A 27,783-nucleotide genomic window follows, 5' to 3' on the forward strand; every position below is an offset into this window, starting at 1 on the left:
CGCATCCAACCCGGAAGCCAGCCGCACCAATGTGTCGGAGGAAACACCGTGGACCTGGCAACCTGGTTAGCGTGCACTGCGCCCGGCCCGCCACAGGAGTCGCTAGTGCGTGATGAGACAAGGATATCCCTATCGGCCAAACCCTCCCTAACCCGGACGACGCTAGGCCGATTGTGCGTTGCACCATGGACCTCCCGGTCGCGGCCGGCTGCGACAGAGCCTGGGCTCGAACCCAGAGTCTCTGGTGGCGCAGCTATGGCATACATTTTAAATTGAAAATGTTTCAGCATCATTCTGTTCCCGTGGAATTGCCCATAAGTTTGACCTTGTGAAGGCAATTGTCGTACTGACAGTTTCTCTTTAATACCTGCGATACAGGAAGATTTCTCTATAATTAAAGACTTGGTTCCAGATCATATGATGGGATGAATTAATAGGAATTGCCCATATTCAAAGTGGCTTCTTGCGAGCTGTTGTTGAAGGTTAAGTGACAGTGAAGAGGTTTGACGTGGAGAGCACAGGGCAGATGATGAGGTTTGATGTGGAGAGCACAGGGCAGATGAAGATGTTTGACGTGGAGAGCACAGGGCAGATGAAGATGTTTGATGTGGAGAGCACAGGGCAGATGAAGATGTTTGACGTGGAGAGCACAGGGCAGATGAAGAGGTTTGACGTGGAGAGCACAGGGCAGATGGGCAGATGGGCAGATTGTAGATCATGTTTGATGAGACGAGCACGCTACAGCCACAGCCTCTTGTTACAGCCAGGGAGAGGATGAAAAAACAAAACTGTCAGGACGGAGCTTAGCGCTCGATAATGGCTTTCCATTGAAGTCGAGCAGGTAATAATGAACACGGTTGCGAAATGTGGAAGGCAGCTTGACTCTAACCCCAAATATTGATCTCACCATCGCCTCTACTGGGCTTATTAGGCTGTGTCTGTCTGAGTGGCTCCAACTGAAACCTCCCTCTTTAGGAGATGAAACAGGTGCTTATGAAGTGTTCATTACTCCACACTTCCAAGTAATTAGAGAAAGGGAAAGAGATGGCTCCGCTTCATTGAGCATCGGATATTATTACATGAGCTGCTGTTAGTCAGGAGACGTCATCTGTTATTATGACCAATGATATGCCAAAGTTCTCTGAGGAGAAATTATAATGGCTATAATCATTATTGTGGGATAACACTTTCTATGAGCCGCTGGTGATTAAAGCATTATTCATTTATTACCTCTTGTCACCACATGATGCATGGGATGATATGATAACTATTCATAACAGCTCATGGCTCCTTAAACCAGCCTTTCTTAATGTATCAAGGCTAGAAATCCTTCATCAAGCTTTGCACACAGGTCATATTGACTAAAGGATTACTACTTGCCATAAGCATTCATAACAGCTCAGTTCCTTGGAATAGGCCTAGCCTATACCTAGATGCATGCTTTAATCAAGGAGTATGCCCAAGTGGTAGATATTAAGGAAGTATTGTCGCTGGTTCTCATTCCAAGTTGTTTTATTAAACACCTCTAAGAGGTCTCTTGATGGACCCTCCTCTCCCTGGAGGACCGTCCATCAAGCCCATTGACCTCTGTAGAACATTAATGAGTTCTCATCATGATAAGGGCAACATTTACATTAGCAGATTATACTGTACATTTACATGTGGCTTCTATTTGACTGTAATGAGACATTTTGGGACACAGCCAAATTCTACAAGCCATATGAATGACCCAGTTACTGTATTTGTGTCTGCTGCCGTGGACCCCTCATATTCTAGAGTGTAATATGTTTTCTGACACCGGTGCTGTATTCCGTCTTCTTTGTGCTGTGCCACACTGTATTGTTATGGTGCTCCAGCAGTGTTAACGGTAATGCCAGGCAACAGGATCAGGTCCTAGAGCCAGGGAGGAGATGAGGGAGGACAGAAACTCATTTCAGGCTGTCGCCTCGCGCCTCGATGGGGTTCAGGACACCCAGGATCCACTTCACATATCACAGGCACCAGCAACACTTTCCACTGAGCCGATTAGTTTGGGGAAAGGGGATTAAGAAGGATATCTTCAAGTTTAGCAGTATGTTTAGTAATATGCTTTATTGGTAGGAAAAAAGAGAGGGATAAAAGTTTGTTTTCTTGCTCCCCCTGCAAACCCAATTTTCTCCCTTAACAAAATGTTATTTACCTCACATGCTGGAATAAGCCTCTCCAGAGTGTTATTCCCTAGCTATAACCTGTAAGCCAGTGACATCGTTTCTCCTCACCAGTGATTGTGTGGAGGTATGGTATGTACATAAGTCTGCCACAGCTGTTTCTGGTCAGTGTAAATGTTATGATGACCTTTGCTTTGAGGAGTCACGGTGGGATTACTCTGCTGTTTGTTCAGATGTTATTGTAGGTTTCTCCAGGGCATTTGTCAATTCACATGGAGGCTTTGCACCATGTTATCTCATAAGTGTCAGAAATACTATTATTATTACATTTACCGCAGATGGGTTAAGGGTTTAAACATGTTCCACGGTCGGGGTGCATCCTCCACCCTCCTGTCTCTCTGGTTTTGTTTGCTGTGGTTGGATGGGTGAAGTCTACAGCCCACACCCACTCAGAACACAAGCCCTCCATGGTGTTGATGGCTAAAGGAACATTTGAGTGAGGCTGAGCTCCCTGACCAGAGGCTGCACACTGAAGTGGAAGTGGAGTTAAACAAGGATGGGGGTGTGAGGCCCGACACGCTCAGCGGGTGTCTGATTAGATATCTGCGTTTACGGATGCGGCCAGCCACAGATTCACATCACTCCCAGCTGGGGGGCATTTCATCCAGACTGCAGGCGACCATTTTCAATTCACACAGGCGATCCCGGGTCGCTATTTGTTTATCCCCCTTCTGAGTAAATTCGTCTAGCATTGGGCATTTTTTAAGATTGTCTCGCCACACTTCACATCGCTGTGTCAGGAATGGAATTAAAGTGTTTGTTTTGTTGTCTTTAAGTGAAGTGTTTTGCTCGGGCCCATTTCCATAGCAACTTGTTCAGCTTCAGAGGTAAGTGCGCACTAGACCACCCATTCTAAACCCATGTGGGAGGGTAAGTGCGCACTAGACCACCCGTTCTAAACCAGTGTGGGAGGGTAAGTGCATGCCTCGTGAAAATACCTTTCATTAGGTATATTAATGTGAAACTCCACACCGGTCTCTGTATTCTGCTTTTCCGGACTGTTTCAGAGCGATTTCTCTCCTCTATTTCTCTCTCCTCTATAGTATGGTATGTAGTTATAACAATATTGTCGATGTTGCTTCCAGAGATCAGCCGACCTCTTCAGGGGGACCTTGGTGTTTGAGGGGTTATTGAATCTGTTTTATAATGTGGTGGTGACTGGCTGGTGGGAGATTTCTAGTGGCTCAGACTAGGCCTGTGGCGGTCACGAAATCTCGTCAGCCGGTGATTGTCAAGCAAATAACTGTCGGACTCACAGTAATTGACTGTTAATGAACATAAACACATTTAGCATCTCCTGGCTTCCACACATAGTCTACAAGCCATTTTTAAAAGTCTAATAAATCCATTTAATATAGCCTACACCTTCAAAATAAATCTATTAATGATTTTAGACTGGTCTAAAGAAGCACGATATGACGAAAATGTAGTCTATTTCAGAATAACAGAATAGCATACTCTGAGTTGTCCTTATGTTAAGTTGTCCTTATGGCTGTGGTCTACACTAGTTCATTTAACAGACAAGATTTGTTTATAATTCCGCGGGCATTATTTTATATTATTTTATAGAATGAAAAATACAATTGAAAAAAGCTGAATAAAATATTTATATTTTCTCCAAACGATTAGAGTGCTCACATGCGCTATTCTGTGTTGAACGGTTAACCAAGAAATGGATACTCCTAAATGCTTAATTTAGAGTTATTTATGTAACTTTAGTTGTTTGACAAACATGGGCTATATGTTTAGATTTTTAATACATTGTAAGGCTGCATGATGAGACTAATGATGATTTGGAAAAAGTATCTTGACTGTACACACTCCAATAGTCTATCATTCACATTTTGACAAGCACTTGATAATGCCTCAAATTTCAAGGCAGCATCCCCTTTGTGCACCCTAAAAAAATCCATGCTTTTTGTTGCCTGGAGTGCAGAGTTGTACCCTTCTCCCTGAGTGTGCTGCAAAATCCGAAGTGTCTCTCACTCACACGGCTTTCCTTCACGTGATCAAGTCTTTCTCACAGGCTACAAGTGAAGACAGACACATCAGGGACACAACTGCGTGCGTCCTCATCCAATTCCAAGGTGCGTATTGAAGATACTGGAAGAACATTCCATTTACTTTTCATCAGCCAACAAGATGAGTAGGCTTAAAACCTCTTAGAACTACCAATCCCGGATCCAGTATATTTGTCATTAGCAATGCTGAATAGCACAGTCAAAAAATATTACTAGAAAATATTCATATTCATGAAATCACAAGTGAAATATAGCGAAACACAGCTTAGCCTTTTGTTAATCACCCTGTCGTCTCAGATTTTGAAATTATGCTTTACAGCGAAAGCAATACAAGCGTTTGTGTAAGTTTATCGATAGCCTAGCATAGCATTATGTACACTTAGCATCAGGAAGCTTGGTCACGAAAATCAGAAAAGCAATCAAATTAACCGTTTACCTTTGATCTTCGGATGTTTTCACTCACGAGTCTCCCAGTTAGACAGAAACTGTTCCGTTTGTTCCATAAATATATTTTTTATATCCAAATACCTCCGTTAGTTTGGTGCGTTATGCCCAGGAATCCACCGGAAATAGCGGTCATGACAACGCAGACAAAAATTCCAAATTATATCCATAATGTCGACAGAAACATGGCAAACGTTTTTTATAATCAATCCTCAAGGTGTTTTTTCAAATATCTATTCGATAATATATCAACCGGGACAGTTGGCTTTTCACTAGGACCGGGAGGAACAATGGCCGATTCTCTCTTTTGCGCAAAAATCACTCAGAGCCCACACCTGACCACTTACGTAATGTGGTCGTTCACGCTCATTCTTCAAAATAAAGGCCTGAAACTATGTCTAAAGGCTGTAGACACCATAGGGAAGCCATAGAAAAAGGAATCTGGTTGATATCCCTTTCAATGGTCAATAGGGATGCAGAGGAACACAGAGCTTTCAAAATAAGAGTCACTTCCTGATTGGATTTTTCTCAGGCTTTCGCCTGCAATATCATCCAAAATTAATACAACCACTAGCATCAAAAAAACTTTGGCTGACGCAACAGGTCAAAACGTTTAGCTTAAAATGTTAATAAACTATTAGGCTATTTCTTCATATTATAAGCACAGAAATGTGCGCAGAAAAGCGGAAAACACCAATATCAAAAGTGACCGCAAATGCAATTATGATTGTAATGCTTTTATTATAAATGGTCTTCCTCAAACTTGAAAGTCATGTGCTGCTTATAAACTCAGCAAAAAAAGAAACATCCTTTCACTGTCAACTGCGTTTATTTTCAGCAAACTTAACATGTGTAAATATTTGTATGAACATAGCAAGATTCAACAACTGAGACATAAACTGAACAAGTTCCACAAGCATGTGACTAACAGAAATGGAATTTTGTGTCCCTGAAATAGTGGGGGTCAAAATCAAAAGTAACAGTCAGTATCTGGTGTGGCCACCAGCTGCATTAAGTACTGCAGTGCATCTCCTCCTTATGGACTGCACCACATTTGCCAGTTCTTGCTTTGAAATGTTACCCCACTCTTCCACCAAGGCACTTGCAAGTTCCCAGACATTTCTGAGGGGAATGGCCCTAGCCCTCACCCTCCGATCCATCAGGTCTCAGACGTGCTCAATGGGATGGAAATCCGGGCTCTTCGCTGGCCTTGGCAGAACACTGACATTCCTGTCTTGCAGGCTATCACATACAGAACGAGCAGTATGGCTGGTGGCATTGTCATGCTGGAGGGTCATGTCAGGATGAGCTTGCAGGAAGGGTACCACATGAGTGGAGGAGGATGTCTTCCCTGTAATGCACAGCGTTGAGATTGTCTGCAATGACAACAAGCTCAGTCCGATGATTCTGTGGCACACCGCCCCTGACGTTCACGCAGATGAGCAGGGACCCTGAGCATCTTTCTTTTGGTGTTTTTCTGAGTCAGTAGAAAGGACTCTTTACTGTTAAGCTGTTAGTTAGTGTCTTAACGACCGTTCCTCAGGTGCAGGTTCATTAATTGTTTATGGTTCATTGAGCAAGCAAGGGAAACAGTGTTTAACCCCTTTACAATGAAAATTGTTTTTTAGGGAATATCTACAGTTGAAGTCGGAAGTTTACATACACTTAGGTTTGAGTCATTGAGCTTGTTTTTCAACCACTCCACAAATTTCTTGTTAACAAACTATAGTTTTGGCAAGTTGGTTAGGACATCTACTTTGTGCATGACACAAGTAATTTTTCCAACAATTGTTTACAGACAGATTATTTCACTTATAATTCATTGTATCTATAATTCCAGTGGGTCAGAAGTTTACATACGCTACGTTGACTGTGCCTTTAAACAGCTTGATAAATTCCAGAAAATGATGTCATGACTTTAGAAGCTTCTGATAGACTAATTGACATAATTTGAGTCAATTGGAGGTGTTCCTGTGGCTGTATTTCAAGGCCTCCCTTCAAACTCTGTGCCTCTTTGATTGTCATCATGGGAAAATCAAAAGAAATCAGCCACGACCTCAGAAAAAATATTGTAGACCTCCACAAGTCTGGTTCATCCTTGGGAGCAATTTCCAAATGTCTGAAGGTACCACGTTCATCTGTACAAACAATAGCACGCAAGTATAAACACCATGGGACCACACAGCCGTCATACCGCTAAGAAAGGAGACGCGTTCTGTCTCCTAGAGGTGAACATACTTTGGTGCGAAAAGTAGAAATCAATCCCAGATCAACAGCAAAGGACCTTGTGAAGATGCTGGAGGAAACGGGTACAAAAGTATCTATATCCACGGTAAAACGAGTCCTATATCGACATAACCTGAAAGGCAGCTCAGCAAGGAAGAAGCCACTGCTCCAAAACCGCCATAAAAAAGCCAGACTAGGGTTTGCAACTGCACATGGGGGCAAAGATCGTACTTTTTGGAGAAATGTCCTCTGGTCTGATGAAACATAAATAGAACTGTTTGGCCATAATGACCATTGTTATGTTTGGAGGGAAAAGGGGGAGGCTTGCAAGCCGAAGAACACCATCCCAACCGTGAAGCATGGGGGTGGCAGCATGTTGTGTGGTGCTTTTCTGCAGGAGGGACTGGTGCATCATGAAGGAGGAAAAGTATGTGGATATATTGAAGCAACTTCAAGACATCAGTCAGGAAGTTAAAGCTTGGTCGCAAATGGGTCTTCCAAATGGACAATGACCCCAAGCATACTTCCAAAGTTGTGGCAAAATGGTTTAAGGACAACAACGTCAAGGTATTGGAGTGGCCATCACAAAGCCCTGACCTCAATCCTATAGAAAATGTGTGAGCAATCTGAAAAAGCGTGTGCGAGCAAGGAGGCCGACAAACCTGACTCAGTTACACCAGCTCTGTCAGGAGAAATGGGCCAATATTCACCCAACTTATTATGGGAAGCTTGTGGAAGGCTACCCGAAACGTTTGACCCAAGTTAAACAATTTAAAGGCAATGTTGCCAAATACTAATTGAGTGTATGAAAACTTCAGAATCGCTAGGAATGTGACGAAATAAATAAATGCTGAAATAAGTCAGTCTCTCTACTATTATTATGACATTTCACGTTCTTAAAATGAGGTGGTGATCCTAACTGACCTAAGACGGGGAATTTTTCCTAGGATTAAATGTCAGGAATTGTGAAAAACTGAGTTTAAATGTATTTTGATAAGGTGTATGTAATCTTCCGGCATACAGAGGCCCATTATCAGCAACCATCACTTCTGTGTTCCAATGGCACGTTGTTACCTAATGCAAATGTATCATTTGAAATGGCTAATTGATCATTAGAAAACCCCTTTGCAAGTATGCTAGCACAGCAGAAAACTGGTGTGCTGATTTAAAGAAGCAATAAAACTGGCCTTCTTTAGACTAGTTGAGTATCTGGAGCATCAGTATTTGTGGGTTCGATTACAGGCTCAAAATGGCCAGAAACAACGGACTTTCTTCTGAAACTCATCAGTCTATTGTTGTTCTGGGAAATGAAGGCTATTCCATGCGAGAAATTGCCAAGAAACTGAAGATCTTGTATAACAATGTGTACTACTCCCTTCACAGAACAGCACAAACTGGCTCCAACCAGAATAGAAAGAGGAGTGGGAGGCCCCGGTGCACAACTGAGCAAGAGGACAAGTACATTAGTGTCTCGTTATAGAAATGGACGCCTCACAAGTCCTCAACTGGCAGCTTCATTAAATAGTACCCGCAAAACACCAGTCTCAATGTCAACAGTGAAGAGGTGACTCCGGGATGCTGGCCTTCTTGGCAGAGTATGGGTATAGCATGGCGTTATAAAATGGAGTGATAGCCTTCCTTCTTCAAGATCCCTTTTACCCTGTACCAGTCTCCCACTTTATCACCAAAGCACCCCCAGACCATCACATTGCCTCCACCGTGCTTGACTAGGCCATTCTAAGACATGTAAATGTATTCCCACCACCACCAAAGCACCCCCAGACCATCACATTGCCTCCACCATGCTTGACAAATGGTGTCAAGCACTCCTCCAGCATCTTTTCATTTTTTCTGCGTCTCACAAAAGTTCTCCTTTGTGATTCGAACACCTCAAACTTACATTTGTCTGTCCATAACACTTTTTTCCAATCTTCCTCTGTCCTGTGTCTGTGTTCTTTTGTCCATATAATATTTTATTTTTATTGGCCAGTCTGAGATATGGCTTTTTCTTTGCAACTCTGCCTAGAAGGCCAGCATCCCGGAGTTGCCTCTTCACTGTTGACATTGAGACTGGTGTTTTGCGAGCACTATTTAATGAAGCTGGCAGTTGAGGACTGTTTCTCAAACTAGATACTCTAATGTACTTGTCCATGTGGAATTTGATTGCTTTCCTGACTCGTGACCGCCGGTGTGGTCACCGCAACAGCCCTAGCTCAGACTGTCTCAGGCATTTTCTCCCTCAAAAAACTCTCTAAATGCAGTCGCCAGAAACAGGAGCCTTGATTCTATCTCCTCCAGCTTAGGGATTTAGAGCTGAGTTTTGTCTAGCGAAGGATCCCTCCATTTTTAAACGACACAGCCATGCAGGAAGAATAATTTCTGTGAGAGACTATCCCACACTCTTTCTATGAGAAACTACTCTTTCTGTTCCCCCACAATAACATCATCAAGTCTACGAGGCCTTCTACAGTATATTAAGTGTGAACTGTTCAGCCTCCTTCGGTCTGGATCATCTCTGTCTCTGAACAAACTGTCCTAATTGGATTACTATGGCAGAGCAATGACAAGCCACACCCATAACTGCCAGGGCTATCAGGCTCTCTCTCTAGTCCTCAGCAACAGTGGCACTCTCCCTCCCTCTACAGTATTTAGGTTAAGCACAATTAGCAATCTGTTTAATCCAAACCCCAGAGAGCCAATGACGGAAAGAAAGTGTCTCTTATCTACTAGCTGTCGGCTGTGTTCTCATCGTTCTCATCATTCAACTTCTCCCAAACTTGATATAATGACCCTGTTTCCCGCCCCACTACCATAAGAAGAGGATGAACCAACCGCCTGCGTTCTAGCCTACATTTCAGCATATGTTACTGAACACACACACCACCACAGTGGTTTGACAAGGGGGAAATTGGTTTTGGCGACGAGGTCACACATTGGATTACGACGGCTTAATCAACTAAGAAACTGAGATGCTTTTTAGTGTGTGTACGAGCCCTTGGCTACACTGGTTTTGTTTACTACCCCTCCACCCAGTGTAAAAGGGAAACAAGCGTTACTTCTTGCTCATTGTGTTCCTGACAGAGGATATAATTGTGACACACTCGCTACGGTTTATTTTTCTCCACCCCATCTCCTCTGTGCTCTATACTGTATATACCTACTATATTCCTCTACAGCTCATTCATGCTGTGCAACAAATCAATCGCGTCTCGTACAAAACTGAGCACAGCATTTATTTGAAGACGTGCTGACACCCCCCGCCTATCATTTCTAACCCCTGGTCTCTCCCGTTTGTCTTCTCAGTTTGAAGAGCCTATTCCCATTCACCTTCCTCTCCCTCCAGCCATAGCATATGGATATAAGCTATCTGGCAGACAGCCGAAGGGCCTGCCGGTTTCAGGACCCCCTACAGTGCTCCCCCAGTCAGTACTGTAGCCTAACTGCTCTGTACAGTTCATTGTAAGTTAAACATACTTCCACTGCCAGACAGTTTCAGTGGGTCTCTGACACACAGACGCTGCTGTGCCTTTCGGAAGGTTAAGCGTGTTGTCAATGTCTCTTATCTCTCCATTTGGGGAGGCTGATAAGGCTAATAAGCCATCTGCAATGTTAATATGTATCGCTCCACACAGGAAGCTACAGAGGGAGGAATTTAACAACTAAGGGTTCCCTCGACGTCGTCACCATATTGTGAGAGATGCTATCTTATCTGGGCTGAAAGGGATCCTATTACACTGCCCCGTTGTTCTCCACTCTATTATATGCTCAAGTGTATGAGTGTTGCCTTGTTTTAAACTGTATCAACTGATGACAGCAAGCAAATTAGCCCAGGGGAGTTACACACAGTTAGAACCAGGATCCCTAGGGCAGTTCAAAGTCTCACTCTTTTACCACTCCCTGCGTGCTTAGTAGAGCCCTACCGATATGGGATTTTTGAATATGATTCCGATTTTAGAGTGGAAATATTCATCCATAACCGATATTTGTATATGCCAATATTTGTATTATTATAGCTGGAATAAAATTAAATAAATTGTGTGGATTGTGCTTAAAACAGCCCTACAAAGATACTCAGTCCCCCTGTTTAGCAGGAGTAAAAACAATATATATATAAAAAAATATAATGTTTTGTATGTTATTTTGGCATTAATATGGGTCACATATCAGTTTCCAAACAATTAAAAAATATATATAATAACCCTTGAGTTAATTAATCCACATACAAACATGGTCTCTTTTTTGTTTTCTTGAGTAAGACAGCTCCAAAATGCAGGTGACACTATGTCACCGCAAAATGTAAGGGCATAGCTCCGAAATTCAAGCTCCCTGTGTCCTGCCATAGACTTACATTAGAAGTTCCCATCCAAGAAGGCTCAAGGTCATTGGCCACAGATAAAAATTATGTTAAATCACGGTATATTTACCTTAGCTTTGATTGGACTGATGTCAACATCATACTTTCAAAATCTTAGCTAGCGAGCTAGACAAGCATTCATCATCTTGCATCAAGTCGGCAATATGCTTGCAAATCCTTTTTAATCCTTGTCATATGAAGAGAAAGTATAGATACAAACGTATGGGTGCTCATTGGCCATTGGACATAAACCTTACACAACAAGTGGGAAATCGCAAATTCAACAATGAGTGCTAAGGTGCCACTGCAGCCCCGGGTTCGATCCCAGGCTGTTTTACAGCCGGCTGTGACCGGGAGACCCATGGCACAGCGCATAATTGTTCCAGCATCGCCTGGGTTAGGGGACAGTTTGGCCAGCCGGGATGTCCTTGTCTCATCGTGCTCTAGCGACTCCTAATGGCGTGCTGGTCGGTCAACCAGTGTTTCCTCCAACATGTTGGTGAGGCTGGCTTCCAGGTTAAGCGAGCAGTGTTTCAAGAAGCAGTGCGGCTTGGCTCTCGACCTTCGCAGAGTCCGTAGGGGAATTGCAGCGATGAGACAAGATCGTAACTACCAATTGGATATCACTTAAAAGCGGGTAACGCCATGGGCCAGAAAATCTTCAGTGAGTTCAAGACAACTGGAAATAAAACTAGCTCCAACTGGGGAGAATACTGAAAAGAAAATGTGAACGGTCATCCAACTCTGAATTCCAAGTCTGGATTTTGGGCCTCTTTCTAGAGCTCACAAAAAGGACCACCACCTTCCTGTTCAAGTGAGCACAGCATAGAATGGTGAGTCCAAACATGTATTGTATGCTGCTACATAAATAATGGAATATGCCAGATAGATACAGTGGGGCAAAAAAGTATTTAGTCAGCCACCAATTGTGCAAGTTCTCCCACTTAAAAAGATGAGAGAGGCCTGTAATTTTCATCATTCAACTATGAGAGACAAAATGAGAAACAAAAACCAGAAAATCACATTTAATGAATTTATCTGCAAATGTTGGTGGAAAATAACTATTTGGTCACCTACAAACAAGCAAGATTTCTGGCTCTCACAGACCTGTAACTTCTTCTTGAAGAGGCTCCTCTGTCCTCCACTCGTTACTTGTATTAATGGCACCTGTTTGAACTTGTTATCAGTATAAAAGACATCTGTCCACAACCTCAAACAGTCACTCTCCAAACTCCACTATGGCCAAGACCAAAGAGCTGTCAAAGGACACCAGAAACAAAATTGTAGACCTGCACCAGGCTGGGAAGACTGAATCTGCAATAGGTAAGCAGCTTGGTTTGAAGAAATCAACTGTGGGAGCAATTATTAGGAAATGGAAGACATACAAGACCACTGATAATCTCCCTCGATCTGGGGCTCCACGCAAGATCTCACCCCGTGGGGTCAAAATGATCACAAGAACGGTGAGCAAAAATCCCAGAACCACACGGGGGGGCCTAGTGAATGACCTGCAGAGAGCTGGGACCAAAGTAACAAAGCCTACCATCAGTAACACAGTACGCCGCCAGGGTCTCAAATCCTGCAGTGCCAGACGTGTCCCCCTGCTTGAGCCAGTACATGTCCAGGCCTGTCTGAAGTTTGCTAGAGAGCATTTGGATGATCCAGAAGAAGATTGGGAGAATGTCATATGGTCAGATGTTACCAAAATGTAACCTTTTGGTTAAAACTCAACTCGTTGTGTTTGGAGGACAAAGAATGCTGAGTTGCATCCAAAGAACACCATACCTACTATGAAGCATGGGGGTGGAAACATCATGCTTTGGGGTTGTTTTTCTGCAAAGGTGGCTTCGTAAGAAGCATTTCAAGGTCCTGGAGTGGCCTAGCCAGTCTCCAGATCTCAACCCCATAGAAAATCTTTGGAGGGAGTTGAAAGTCCGTGTTTCCCAGCAACAGCCCCAAAACATCACTGCTCTAGAGGAGATCTGCATGGAGGAATGGACCAAAATACCAGCAACAGTGTGTGAAAACCTTGTGAAGACTTACAGAAAACGTTTGACCTCTGTCATTGCCAACAAAGGGTATATAACAAAGTATTGAGATAAACTTTTGTTATTGACCAAATACTTATTTTCCACCATAATTTGCAAATAAATTCATAAAAAATCCTACAATGTGATTTTCTGGAGAAAAAAAATCTAATTTTGTCTGTCATAGTTGAAGTGTACCTATGATGAAAATTACAGGCCTCTCTCATCTTTTTAAGTGGGAGAACTTGCACAATTGGTGGCTGACTAAATACTTTTTTTGCCCCACTGTATGTATACTGTAGCTAAGGAAGTAATACTAAGTTTATTTTGTGTAGTAAGCTCTTTATTAGCCCATGTGCCTCACCCTAATAATTGGATCTATTTTCCCCTCATAACTTAGCCTACTCCTCTGACTTGGTGGTGAACATGTAGCCTGTTTTAGAGAAATATCATTATTGAAAATTGTAAGAGTCTGCTTATATGCCCCCTTTATTTATCCTACAGTTCTGAGTTTGTGTACAGGGAGAATACTTTAAGAACGGCCCATGTTCTGATTTCTGTAGCCATACATTTCAAAAGTGATGAACAAATAGTTATTGACTACTACGTCCGTCCTAGATCGGTCATTAATGTTTTCATTTAAATTACGGATTGCCTCTTATCCGCTCGTTGTCCCCTTATGCCATAGTTTGTACATCTCAATTGTCAGTGGAAACCATATTTGTTTAAGTAAGTCAGCCATATCAGCTATGTTTTTTTAAAAGGCAGTAAATGAGGCTGAATGAACTGTTTCACTGCCAGACAAGGCTTCACTGATAGCCAGCTGTAGCAGTGATAAAGTGTTGGGACAGCTTTATGTAGGCCCTAGCAGTTTGTCAGCTCCGCTTGTCACCATTATAGTGCATTTAATGTATTGTTTAGCGCTGTGTAGTGGCTTTTCTGGCATGCATCCAACATTTTTGGGGGGAGTTTGCCCCACCAAGATTTCCATGTTAAAATCGCCACTGCAACCCATACATCAAAATGTAGCTACGAAGCGCTGTTTTGTAACCTACTAGGTTTTTTTTGTGTGTATCTGAAAACATTTAAATGAAAGAGCTTGAGGAATAATATACAGTGCCTTGCGAAAGTATTCGGCCCCCTTGAACTTTGCGACCTTTTGCCACATTTCAGGCTTCAAACATAAAGATATAAAACTGTATTTTTTTGTGAAGAATCAACAACAAGTGGGACACAATCATGAAGTGGAACGACATTTATTGGATATTTCAAACTTTTTTAACAAATCAAAAACTGAAATATTGGGCATGCAAAATTATTCAGCCCCCTTAAGTTAATACTTTGTAGCGCCACCTTTTGCTGTGATTACAGCTGTAAGTCGCTTGGGGTATGTCTCTATCAGTTTTGCACATCGAGAGACTGAAATGTTTTCCCATTCCTCCTTGCAAAACAGCTCGAGCTCAGTGAGGTTGGATGGAGAGCATTTGAACAGCAGTTTTCAGTTCTTTCCACAGATTCTCGATTGGATTCAGGTCTGGACTTTGACTTGGCCATTCTAACACCTGGATATGTTTATTTTTGAACCATTCCATTGTAGATTTTGCTTTATGTTTTGGACCATTGTCTTGTTGGAAGACAAATCTCCGTCCCAGTCGCAGGTCTTTTGCAGACTCCATCAGGTTTTCTTTCAGAATGGTCCTGTATTTGGCTCCATCCATCTTCCCATCAATTTTAACCAACTTCCCTGTCCCTGCTGAAGAAAAGCAGGCCCAAACCATGATGCTGCCACCACCATGTTTGACAGTGGGGATGGTGTGTTCAGCTGTGTTGCTTTTACGCCAAACATAACGTTTTGCATTGTTGCCAAAAAGTTAAATTTTGGTTTCATCTGAGCAGAGCACCTTCTTCCACGTTTGGTGTGTCTCCCAGGTGGCTTGTGGCAAACTTTAAACAACACTTTTTATGGATATCTTTAAGAAATGGTATTCTTCTTGCCACTATTCCATAAAGGCCAGATTTGTGCAATATACGACTGATTGTTGTCCTATGGACAGAGTCTCCCACCTCAGCTGTAGATCTCTGCAGTTCATCCAGAGTGATCATGGGCCTCTTGGCTGCATCTCTGATCAGTCTTCTCCTTGTATGAGCTGAAATTTTAGAGGGACGGCCAGGTCTTGGTAGATTTGCAGTGGTCTGATACGCCTTCCATTTCAATATTATCGCTTGCACAGTTCTCCTTGGGATGTTTAAAGCTTGGGAAATCTTTTTGTATCCAAATCCGGCTTTAAACTTCTTCACAACAGTATCTCGGACCTGCCTGGTGTGTTCCTTGTTCTTCATGATGCTCTCTGCGCTTTTAACGGACCTCTGAGACTATCACAGTGCAGGTGCATTTATACGGAGACTTGATTACACACAGGTGGATTGTATTTATCATCATTAGTCATTTAGGTCAACACTGGATCATTCAGAGATCCTCACTGAACTTCTGGAGAGAGTTTGCTGCACTGAAAGTAAAGGGACTGAATCATTTTGCACGCCCAATTTTTCAGTTTTTGATTTGTTAAAAAAGTTTGAAATATCCAATAAATGTCGTTCCACTTCATGATTGTGTCCCACTTGTTGTTGATTCGTCACAAAAAAATACAGTTTTATATCTTTATGTTTGAAGCCTGAAATGTGGCAAAAGTTCGCAAAGTTCAAGGGGGCCGAATACTTTCGCAAGGCACTGTACTTCGCAAAGAGCAAATATAACACACCAGATTTCACAGGCTTTACTAAAGGGCTGTAAAGTTAACGTTACCACAGAGTTGAACATTCTTAGCAGGGCACTTGCTTTACATTTAGGCATAGCATCCATTGTTTTTCACGACACCCAACACCCTACCATGACACTCTTTGTAACAGTATGTGGCCAGTGCGCGTTATTGAGCTGACAAACTTCTATCTACTCTGCACTTACCATAGAACCATAAGCAGTTAGTTCAAAGTATTTCACTCTCCTCTCCGTCTGATGTAGTTGCGTTGGGTGATAGTGTCCAGTCTTGCTGTAGCGCGCCAAGGCAAGATAGGCTTATAGCTATGTAAAGAGTGCCCTCTTTTCACACTATAAAACACTGATACAAATACATCCATAAAAGGCTAATATCGGATTTTTCTTCTATATTTAACTATGCCTGGTTGAGTACCACCAGTACAGTGCATTCTGAAATTATTCAGACCCCTTGACTTGATCCACATTTTGTTACATTACAGCCTTATTCTAAAATGGATGAAACATTTTAAAAATCATCAATCTACACACAATACCCCATAATGACAAAGCGAAACTAGGTTTTTAGACATTTTTGCAAATTACAGGATTGTGTCGAGGCACAGATCTGCGGAAGGGTAGCAAAAATGCCTGCAGCGTTGAAGGTCCCCAAGAACACAGTGGCCTCCATCATTCTTAAATGGAAGAAGTTTTGAACCACCAAGACTCTTCCTAGAGCTGGCCGCCCGGCCAAACTGAGCAATCGGGGGAGAAGGGCCTTGGTCAGGGAAGTGACCAAAAACCTGATGGTCACTCTGACAGAGTTCCAGAGTTCATCTGTGGAGAGGGGAGAAACTCTGCAGCACTCCACCAATCAGGTCTTTATGGTAGAGTGGCTAGACGGAAGCCACTCCTCAGTAAAGGGCACATGGCAGCCTGCTTGGAGTTTGCCAAAAGGCACCTAAAGGACACTCAGACCATGAGAAACAAGATTCTCTGGCCTGATGAAACCAAGATTGAACACTTTGACCTGAATGCCAAGCGCCACGCCTGGAGGAAACCTGGCACCATCCATATGGTCAAGCATGGTGGTGGCAGCATCATAATGTGGGGGAGGTTTTTCAGTGGCAGGAACTGGGATACTAGTCAGGATCGAGGGAAGATGAAAGGAACAGGGTACAGAGATCTTTTGAAACCTGTTCCAGAGCGCTCAAGACCTCAGACTGGGGCGAAGGTTCACCTTCCAACAGGACAACGACCCTAACCACACAGCCAAGACAACGCAGGAGTGGCCAGCCAGATTCCACGCTTGAACCCAATCAAACGTCTCTGGAGAGACCTGAAAATAGCTGTGCAGCGATGCTCCCCATTCAACCTGATAGAGCTTGAGAGAATCTGCAGAGACGAATGGGAGAAACTCCCCAAATACAAGTGTGCCAAGCTTGTAGCGTTATACCCAAGAAGACTCGAGACTGTAAGGTGCTTCAACAAAGTACTGAGTAAAGGGTCTGAATACTTTTGTAAATGGGATATTTCAGCAAACATTTATAAACCTGATTTTGCTTTGCCATTATGTAGTATTGTGTGTAGATTGATTACGGGGGAAAAACAACTTAATGTCACGTTTCTTCAAAATCGAACCCAGAAGCAGACCAGGACAAGGAGAGTAGGAAGAAGGTGAGTATTTATTTACAAGTGAATGTGAATGGGTAGATATATCCAGGTGGCGTAGCGGGTAGCGGTGGTGAGTTGATGGGAGTAAATAGGTGGATCCAATGGGGAAGCGGAATCCTCCGACGACCAGGCGGGAATGGGGTAAATGATCCGGGTGAGTAACTGAAGACAGAACAAACGGAGGTAAGTTCAAGGCAAGCAATACGTAACAAACAACAAAACAAATTCTATCAAACTTGAGGCTGATACTCTGGCACAACATACTGTTCATGGCTAACGATCCGGCAGGGAATGGATGTCAGGTCCGGGCTTATGAAGAGGAGAGATGATGATCAGGACCAGGTGTGCAGATAGCTGATGGGATACAGGTGCGGGTAATCAGAAACCCCAACTGGCTACATTGCCCGGCAACCAGACAGGGTGCGTTCCAGGACGCCGGAAAAAACACTCCAGGACAGAACAGAGGCAAAACACAGACTCAGGAAACGGGATTCGTGACACTTAAACCATTTTAGAATAAGGCTGTAACGTAACAAAATGTATATTTAGTCAAGGGGTCTGAATATTTTCCGAATGCATTGTATATCAAAACATCAGCGCAAATCCCCAGTTGTCCTTTGGATGTGATGAGATTTTTATTTTGAAAGGTTATACCATCTCTTTGAGGATCTTGAAAAGAAAAATTTGGGCCATGGAGATGGCGGGCTGGCTGCGTTGTTTTGCACTGGGCTCATTTATGGGCCCTGCCTGAAGAAGAAATCCATCAGCCTTTGTTCTGTGTCAGCCTGTTGCAAAGATCACACTGGATAATCATCAAAGCTAAAAACACTACTCACCGCTCTATTGTCTCTGGTCTGACCCATCATTGCATGCTAATGTAGGCTAAGGGGCAAGCACACAACAAAACCCGGTAACCAGCCTTGTTTTTCTGCATGCCGCAAAGGGATTTATTCACTCCCTGAAGCTGGTGTGGTGACTGATCTTTGTTTGCAAACAACTGTAAAAACACTAGCATTTTTTTGCAAAGATCCCACCTTGCTGTTATGGATACCTCTGATTATGGGGATGCCCACAGGGAACCTTGAGAATGAATGTCCTTAGGCTATTCATCACATGTCATTCACTTGACTTGTGCCTTCAGTTGTGTTGTTCTAGCGTGCAAGGTATTTGCGTCTGGTGGATAGTTTAGATATTTCTACATTGTGTGTTTGAATGGAACTCTGCTACTGACTGGGCATTTGAAAAGTCATACTTGTGTTACTATTGTACTGAAGAATATAAATTAACTACCTCGCTATATTGTTTAAAATTGGCTTGTGTGTGTTTCAACTATGCAAATGATATATGCCATTTTTGTCTATGCAAATGATCCTCCTTTAATTTTCCCAGTCAAAAGAGCTGACTGTAACATGTACTGCTCTGTCAGCACCACCACAGCCATGAGAAGGGAAATATTCTGTTCAGTCTGACGAGGTGAGAATTTTCTATTCTATTCCACATCATTAAGGTGGTGGTGTTTGTTTCTTAATTTCCTGGCCAGTATTTCAGTATTAATTTACAATCTCCCTACATACTACTGTTGTGTCTTTGGCTATGCCGGATTAAGTGATATGATATGCTATAAAAAATGAATATTACCTGATTGAGCTAATCATGTAAATGTAATTAACTAGAGAGTCGGGGCACCACAAAATAATATTTATAGAGCTGTTATCTTCTGAATAAACTCATAAAGACCTAGTAATATTTTACATCAATAGCAGTCAATATTAATCGTCACCTTAATTCAGTCTCATCTGAAAGTTGTAAATTCTTGGTTATCTGGGTTATCTATTTGGGGCGGCAGGGTAGCCTAGTGGTTAGAGCGTTGGACTAGTAACCGGAAGGTTGTGAGTTCAAACCCCCGAGCTGACAAGGTACAAATCTGTCGTTCTGCCCCTGAACAGGCAGTTAACCCACTGTTCCCAGGCCGTCATTGAAAATAAGAATTTGTTCTTAACTGACTTGCCTGGTTAAATAAAGGTAAAATAAAAAAAATAAAAATAAATAAAAAAAATCTGCACGAACCCTGGCTAACAAGTTGAACTAGCAATACAAAATTGGGTTTAATTATTTGCTAAATACCTAACTAATCACACATAATTACACATACACATAATTAAATCATAACTTGATTACAAATTACGTCATAAAGGAAAACGTCCCTAGCGGCCGGAACAGATATGACAGCTTGTTACACAAAAGAAAAGGCCTGGGTTTGAGTGAAAGAGCGGGAAGACTGAGGAACAAAGGTAAGAAGCTGTGCTATCGTAAATACACTACTCACCGCTCTATTGTCTCTGGTCTGACCCATCATTGCATATCTTATGCATTCTAAATTACCGCCCATTTGGAAAAGGAAAATGCAATAAATATTTACTCTGAGCTGCGCTTCGGTAGGTTGGTGGTAGATGGAAGGCCATGTTGCCAAACCGAGTCCTTTGTCATTTGAAGAATGTCTCTGGTTGTCAATTGGATACGTTGTAGTAACGTTGTTGTGTGGTAGACAGTATACTCTGTCTGTTCCTTCCTAACCTGCATTTGCAGCTGCTGTTGCTAACTCAACGGCTAGGAGGTATCACTTCTGTAGTGAATAAGAGTTCAAAGTTCATACCATTCGCAACCAAAGCTCACGCTGATGTTGGCTTCATTCTGTAGTTATTATCTGAACCATTCTGACATCGGACCGTTGTCCTCACATCCTCGGAACAGGAGGTTATATTGTCATCATGGCTTTATATTGGAAGGGAGAAAAGGGGCGTGTTTCATAGTTTACAACCTATGTATCTTCATGTGGGCGGGCCACTGAGTCGGGCCTAATTCACTCATGAAAACCTAACGTAACCTACATTCCAAACAGTCATGATGCACGAAGAAGGGTTCTCACTTGAGGGGTTGAGAGGAGTACTATTGAGTCCAGGAACCACATACTACATCAGACTTCTATTGTGGTCGTCCACTCTAATGCGTTTAATTTATGAACATGGTAATCAATCTCAACCAACATTTCCCTCAATTGAGTTGCATTACAAAGAGAGAACAGGCAGGCATGTATGCTATTTCATTGGAAGTACATGGACTATAAAACTATTTCAAGGGCATGTACTGTACAGTATGATCCTAGTGTTAACTTTAAATTATGGTACATCTGTGCTTGAGTTGAGCCTGACTAGCCAATATTGTGCTCTACTATGCTGTGCATGTGTGCTCCCCTCTCCCCACTGACAGCAGGTAATGAATGTGTGCACTCTCAGAGCAGGGAGCTGTGCTGTGTTCATTAGATGTTTCATCTGTTTGAGGGTGGGTGAGGCAGGGCAAGTGAGTGCCTTGTAAATTAAGTGTAAGAGCTGACAGTTGTCCACCCACTGCCGTGTCTCTCTGGGGGCATTTCTCTAAATGCATACTACGGTGCTCCGAGCACGGGAGGGTCGGTGTAGGAGTCCAAATCAAAATATGCGAAACGGAGGAAGGGGGGCCTTTCTCGAATGCGTACTCCGTTTGTACATATTTTGAAGCATGCATCGATGCAAGCTTGAACGGCAAATATGCAAAGAAATATGACGCAACCACAAAAAATATGACGCAACATTTCTTGAAATCAATGGTGGCCATTATTTGAGCGAAAGCCAAAGAAAATACACTCCGACTTCGGAATGAAATGTTGCCTATTCATATGTAAGATGTTGCCTGACTACAAAATTGGATCTTGATACGTTAATAAATACATGCTGTGTTAATTTTGGCATGTTTACCTGATCACAAGCCCATAATAAGTCGATAGGGCTAACTGGATGACCACAAATAATTGCTATCTACCTTGCATAATATTTGTTTTAGGTCATTTTTGCCTGTTTAACCTATCTGGTTAGCGACATTATTATGATTCAGCTGATAGTTATGAAGTAAAATGTTTGCTTTGTATATCTTGTTTGGCCTATTGTTGCTTTTGTCCTGGCGGAAAGACAGTTCAGTGAATGGGTAGCTAAGTCCATAGTAAGTCAATCGGGCTAGCTAGCCAAGAAACATTTGTAGCTACCCAAGAATAATTGACATCTACCTTGCATAACATTTAGTTTTAGGTCATTTTTGCCTGTTTAACTAGCTGGCTAACTAGATTATTAAGATTCACATCTATCTGATAATTCTAAAGTAAAATGTTTGCTTTGTATGTCTTGTTTTTTCTATTGTTGTCATTGTCCTGGCTGGAAGAAGGTTCAGTGAATGGGGAGGTGCAGTGTGAGGTAATAGAGTAGGGGGAGTGCAAGTGCTTCTCAAATGTAATGTTTTATGTGTTCTCTACACTCTTGTCCTCACAAGAACATCGTTGGAGAATGCACTTGGAGCATGAGAGTGTTGAGCACGGTAGTATGCATATTGAGAAACAACCTGGGTGTCTGAGCGCTAGCGAGCGGTGGTGTGGTGACCTCCCAGACTAGCGTCTCTGCTGTAACCTAGCACAGTCTGCAGCATCGCAATCCACCAGTCTGCCATTTGTGCTCGCTCCATAAGCTGCTGCGTTGACACCCATCTTCTCATCTCCACTAAGGCTTTTGGAGGAAGGTTTTATCCCGCCCGTTTTGACGTGGTGGTGGTGGTGTAAGTCTCTCTGTATGAGGTCCTGTATGTTGTGAGGATGGTGCAAGTGGAGCCTTACAGGAGGAAAGGATTGAAGGCCATTTGTTCTGTTTTCTCTCCTAGAGCCTATCTAGCTGAGAGAGAGGCTGGTTGGCTGACATATCCTCTGGGAGTGTAGTGATCAGCGAGGGAGAGTACCAGGGCCAGAGCCCTCATGTCCATGTGGTGGAGAGGGCTTTCAGCAGCATATATGCGTCTGTTCCCCAACACAATGCCATAATCAAGGTTCCAAGGCTGGTAGTGAGAGGGGCCAACAGGAGCTGTCCCACTGGCTCCTCTGCCTGCCTGCCTGCCTGACGCCCACATGCTGGTTTGATGGAGCCCCGCCAAGACGGCCAAACAACAGCCAGCCATGATGCTGCCCCTCCCCCTCTTCTCCTCTTCATCTTTCTCCCCCATCTAGCTCTCTTACTCTTTCTATCTCTCTCCCCTCTTCCTCTCCTCCTCTCCCTCTCCTCCCATCTGCAGGAACTGTGTCTCTGTCTGTCTGTCTGCCCAGTTCCTCTGATCCAACCTGCTTTATCGCTCCTGACAGGTGGTCCCTGGTGGGACACAGAACATTCACGACACAAGAGCTAAGAGGTCTATCTCTTGTTCTCTATCTGGCTCTCTAGCTCCCTCTCTCTCGCTCTCTTTCTGTCTCTGTATCTCCCTCCATCAGGCAGTGTGCCCTCTCTCAGTCACTCATTTCCATCTGAATAGCAGCACAGGCAGACATGACCTGGCTCATGTTGAGCTACTCCCTACATACAGACACGCACAATATACTCATTTTCATTAGGGCTGGGAATTGCCAGGGACCTCGCAATATGATAGTATCACAGTACTTAGGTGCCGATACAATGTTTTGCGATTCTCATGATTAAAATGTTGCGATTTGATACTGTGATTTTATTGTGATTCACTGTTCCAAACATATTACTCACCATATGTCGACTGCAGAGGGACAAGAGAGAGCCATGAGAAAAGTTTTTAGCGTTTTGATCAGTCAAGGAAATAAAAGTTCTGAAAACAAATTGGCTCCATAGTTAAAAAATAAGATGGAGAACAAGCTATGCTATATTGGCAAAATGATACGATACTATATATTGGCAAAAATAATATTGATCCCCCCCCCCATCACTTATTTTAATTTCTTTTTCAATAATGTTTAGTGTGGTCAATGGTGCAGTGAAAGCCATGATGGACGACTAGATCAGTTTTTATAGCTTACCCTACAATCTCTTCCTCTCATTTTCTATTTCTCCCCTCGGTTTATCATGTGTGTGCCTTTGTACTGTATCTGTCAGGTGTGTGTGTGGATGCCTGAGTTAATGCCCGAGTTAATGCAGCAGCTCTCGTGCCCCAGCAAGAGTTGTTCAATGGGATCATGCACAGATAAAACCCCTCTATCACCTAGCATCTGCTCACTCATCTCACATCACCAACGCCGCCTTAGCCAACACAATGGAGCCAGCCTATCTGGGACAATAAAGACATCCGCTAGCTCGGCTCCTGAATAAATCTCTTATTTCCGGGCTGCATGCCATGTTATATTGCGTGCCTCTCAGAGTCACCCCGCCATTAACAGAGAGAATGAATGAATTAAAGAAAACGCACTGACGACTGAAACATAATTATCTTGGAAAGTCACGGCAGCACTTTGCCAGGCACAAACTCCAATCAATACAAGCTAGCAATTCACGGACGGTAATGAGCTTGGTGTTTTCTCCCCCGTTCTCTTGCCTATTTTGTGACTGAGGTGTAATTGATAAGGAACACACAGGGAAGTGATATGTGTCATGACTGGTGTAACAGACCCTGTGTCGGACTCTCTGGTATAGAGCAGATCTCCCCAGCACATGCCTTTCATTAGCTGGAGAGCCAGGGCCCGGGGAATATCAGTGTCCTCTCCTCCATGGATCGGTATCAATCCAGGCTTTTAGAGGATCTCTCCTCACTGGTGTTTTCAATTTATGGACTATGTTCTTGTGTGCGAGTGGTGCCTCGCATTGAGCAGATTTGAGCCAGTTCCACCCCTGAAGGATTAGGCTCCAGAAAACACCAGGGCTTTTTTCTCCTCTTCTCTTCCGTTTGGTTGTTTACCATCATCTACCCCCTCAGGGAGAGCCTTCTGTTTGTTTTTTACAAGAGAGAAGATCTTAGTACTGTGGCTAGTTTGTTCAGGCATATAGACACAACTATTTCTCTCCTCCCTCTCAGACATGAGGAAGATCCCAGCTCATCCCTGCCTTACGTAGGCCTAAATTACTTTGGGAATGGGGCTGCTGGGAGCAGCTTATCACTCTAGTCGGCCACAGCCCTCCTCCTCTTCTTCCGCCATCTCCTCCTCCCAGCTCAGTGGGTTCAGCTCTGAGGCTCTCAGGCGCAATAATCCGTATTGAAGTGGACTGCTGAGGAGCTGATGAGAAACCGTTGTTTAAAGCAGTCCAGGGTTCCCAAGTGTGAGCTGAAAGAGGCAGCCAGGCAGAGCCCGTCAGCTCAGCCTTTCCCTCCTGTCTGTCCGGTCCTGATTGCTCTCAGCACTAAGCCCTCCTGCTCCTGTGTGAATGGACGTCCTTGTCTGCCTCTACGCGCCTTTCGTCCATTCTCAGCGGAGGTCCCTCTTCATCTAAGGCCTCTTTCAACACATACCACATCCCTCCCTCCTTCCCTCCATCTCTCTCTCTCGCTCCTCTCACTCTCTCTCTCAAACTGCTTGAAGTGTGCTTATAGACCAGAGTGTGAAAACCAAGTCGGATGGCACTGAGCTTAAGCCACACATCTGGGCCCTGGTCAGTTGATAGGCTGTGTCAGAGCTTGATGTGTCCTTTTGGTCTTTAGAGTAGATTGTGGAAATGGTTGCTCCTTGGCTAAGTAGGCCATGGCTATCCGCTCCAGTACCAGATAGTCCCATTCCACTGCCTATATGTTAGCTCTGCCAAAGGATCTTGCTTGTGGCAGAGAAGTCAGTTTTCCTGCACCTGGTCTGGCCTCTGAGGCTATTCTCATTGACACACGTTTGAGAGGCAGCACGAAGAGGTTTTGAATTAGCTTAATATGTACATAAACATTTAAATTTACATGCCATCCTTGCCTTACCTTTCTTTCTGGCTGGCAACGTGGCATTCTTGCTCTGCAGCTAAAAATGTACCTTAAATATCAGTATTAACCTGTCTACGATACTGGTTCCCAATTGGGAATCAACCCTCCCACGTTCAGCTGAAACGGTGGCGCATGGAACGCAAAAATATTCTTAAAAATATTTAACCTCCACACATTAACAAGTCCAATAGCTCAAATGAAAGATAAACACCTTGTTCATCTAGCCAGCAAGTCAGATTTCTAAAATGTTTTACGGCGAAAACATAGCACATATATATGTAAAACCACCACCAGACACAGCTCATTTGAATAGCCAAAACATGCAATCAACAAACGCAGGATTAAAAAATAAATCGCTCACTAACCTTTTGAAAATCTTCATCAGATGACAGTAATATGACATGTTACACAGTACATTATTTTTTTTTTCAATAATATGCCATTTATATCCATAAATGTCCATTTACAGTGAGTTCACGTTCAGAAATTACTCAAAAATGCCCGCAGGAAATCTATGTAGCGCGGCAAGATAACGTAAATAGACATCATAAACTTTGACTAAATATACATGTTCTACATATAGTTAGAAAGATACACTGCTTCTTTATGCAACCGCTGTGTTAGATTTATTTTTAACGTTACAGAAATCGCACACTATTCCATATGCTGAGACAGCGCTCAGTTCCAAGCTACATTTCTACGTAATGTTGGAGTCAACAGAAACACAGATTTAAGCATAAATATTCCCTTACCTTCGATGGTCTTCGTTCAGAATGTTCTGGAAGGCTTCATACTTACCCAATACATCGTTTGGTTTCAAGTCTTGCGTCTTTGTATTAGCTACTGCTAATAACATCAGCTGAAATGCACCCAAAACGTCCTCTGGTCCGGAAAAGTTGCGCATCAAAACTTCAAAATTACATATTATATGTCGACTAAACAGGTCAAACTAAGTGCAGAAGCAAGCTTTATGATGTTTTAGACACGCAAAACAAACTTCAATTCAATCGGCCATCGTCTGCCCTTCTCTTGAGTGCTGGAACAAAGGAATGGCTGGGACCAATTCGCGCCCATACGCACAGCCTATTCTCTCGTGGCACGCACTAATTTCACTCCTATAGGGTCAATTCTCGCGGGATTTGAACGATTCAAAGCTCTACTGAAAGAGGACATCTAGCGGAAGAGATAGAAAGTGTCCCCAGAATCATAACTGGTTGGGAAGGGTGGGGGCCATGACGTCAAAGTTGCTCCAACTTTCATGGCCACAAAAACTAGTTTGGAAGAATGCCTGCCCTGTGAGTTCTGCTATACTTACAGACATAATTCCAACGGTTTTAGAATCGTTAGAGTGTTTTCTATCCAATAATAATTTTTATTTGCATATATTAGCAATTTTTGACAGATTTTTTTCCCAGTTTACTAGGGGTACCCAATCTCTCCAAAGGGGGCGTATGTCTGCCATATCCTTAACAGGTTTTAAAGTAGCCACTGACTAGCCAGTAGGATTGCAAGCTATTCAACAATGTAAGCAACTTTTCTTCTAAAACATATTAGCTAGCTACACTCTTGAATAATGCAAGCCAACCATATTTCACTCTTGAATAATGCAACAATTCACAAGCATGTGCAGGCAATAAAGGGTTTATTTTGTTGTTCGTACACACATTAGCTAAATGTAGCTTGCAAGACAATATTGATAGCTGGTAACGTTAGCATATCAGACATACTGTAACGTTTTACCCATCTCATTTGAATATAAAAGTACAGTTTCAGCATATTAAAGCTACCTTTGAACGAACCAGGCTTCATTTTATCAATGTCAAAAGTCATTATTTGAGTTAAATGCAACAAATGTTTTTGAGTAGATCGACAGAAGGACACAAGATCTAGGTCACCTCATTTGGATTTACTGCTGCCCCTCAGAATCTCTCTCTACTTTTCTAATGTTGTCTCTCCCTCTCACTCACTCCCTCTCCCTAGGGCATTTTCTCTTTCTCAAACTTTCCCTCCCACAAAATACCCTTCTCTCACTAACCCACTCTCCCTCTTTCCCTCAGCCTCTCTTTCTGCTGTGAATCCTTACAGCCCCTCATATAGCAGGCACACAGTGCTGACTTAAGATAAATCCCTACAAATGAGTGTGGTAATTGCCTTGAAGTGTCCTTTCAAAAATGTCTCCCCCTGCACCCGGGGCGTGATCTGCTGTGGTTAGCCTCATTACTGGTGGCATAACAGAGAGGCACAAACTACAAATGGCACCTAGTAATCTTAAAGCATAGGAACGCCATTCCTCAAATAAATACTTATTGGGGTGAAATAG

At 43.0% G+C, this 27,783-nt stretch overlaps 1 protein-coding gene and 1 long non-coding RNA gene across 2 annotated transcripts in view; one reads left to right on the forward strand and one right to left on the reverse strand.

Annotated features, from left to right (window-relative positions):
• LOC110529582 (mannosyl-oligosaccharide 1,2-alpha-mannosidase IA) overlaps window positions 1–27,783 on the forward strand; it is a 169,122-nt gene that overhangs the window by 88,300 nt on the left and 53,039 nt on the right. The gene's annotated exons all lie outside the window — the stretch shown is intronic.
• LOC149981449 (uncharacterized) lies at window positions 17,699–18,065 on the reverse strand. The gene is made up of 2 exons (XR_016497668.1): window positions 17,970–18,065; window positions 17,699–17,867 (listed from the first exon to the last, which is right to left on the reverse strand). It is a non-coding gene; the product is annotated as an uncharacterized LOC149981449 (long non-coding RNA).

The sequence above is a fragment of the Oncorhynchus mykiss genome, chromosome 8 (genome assembly GCF_057628025.1).
Source record: "Oncorhynchus mykiss isolate SJ-2025 chromosome 8, ASM5762802v1, whole genome shotgun sequence".
NCBI lineage: Eukaryota > Metazoa > Chordata > Actinopteri > Salmoniformes > Salmonidae > Oncorhynchus > Oncorhynchus mykiss.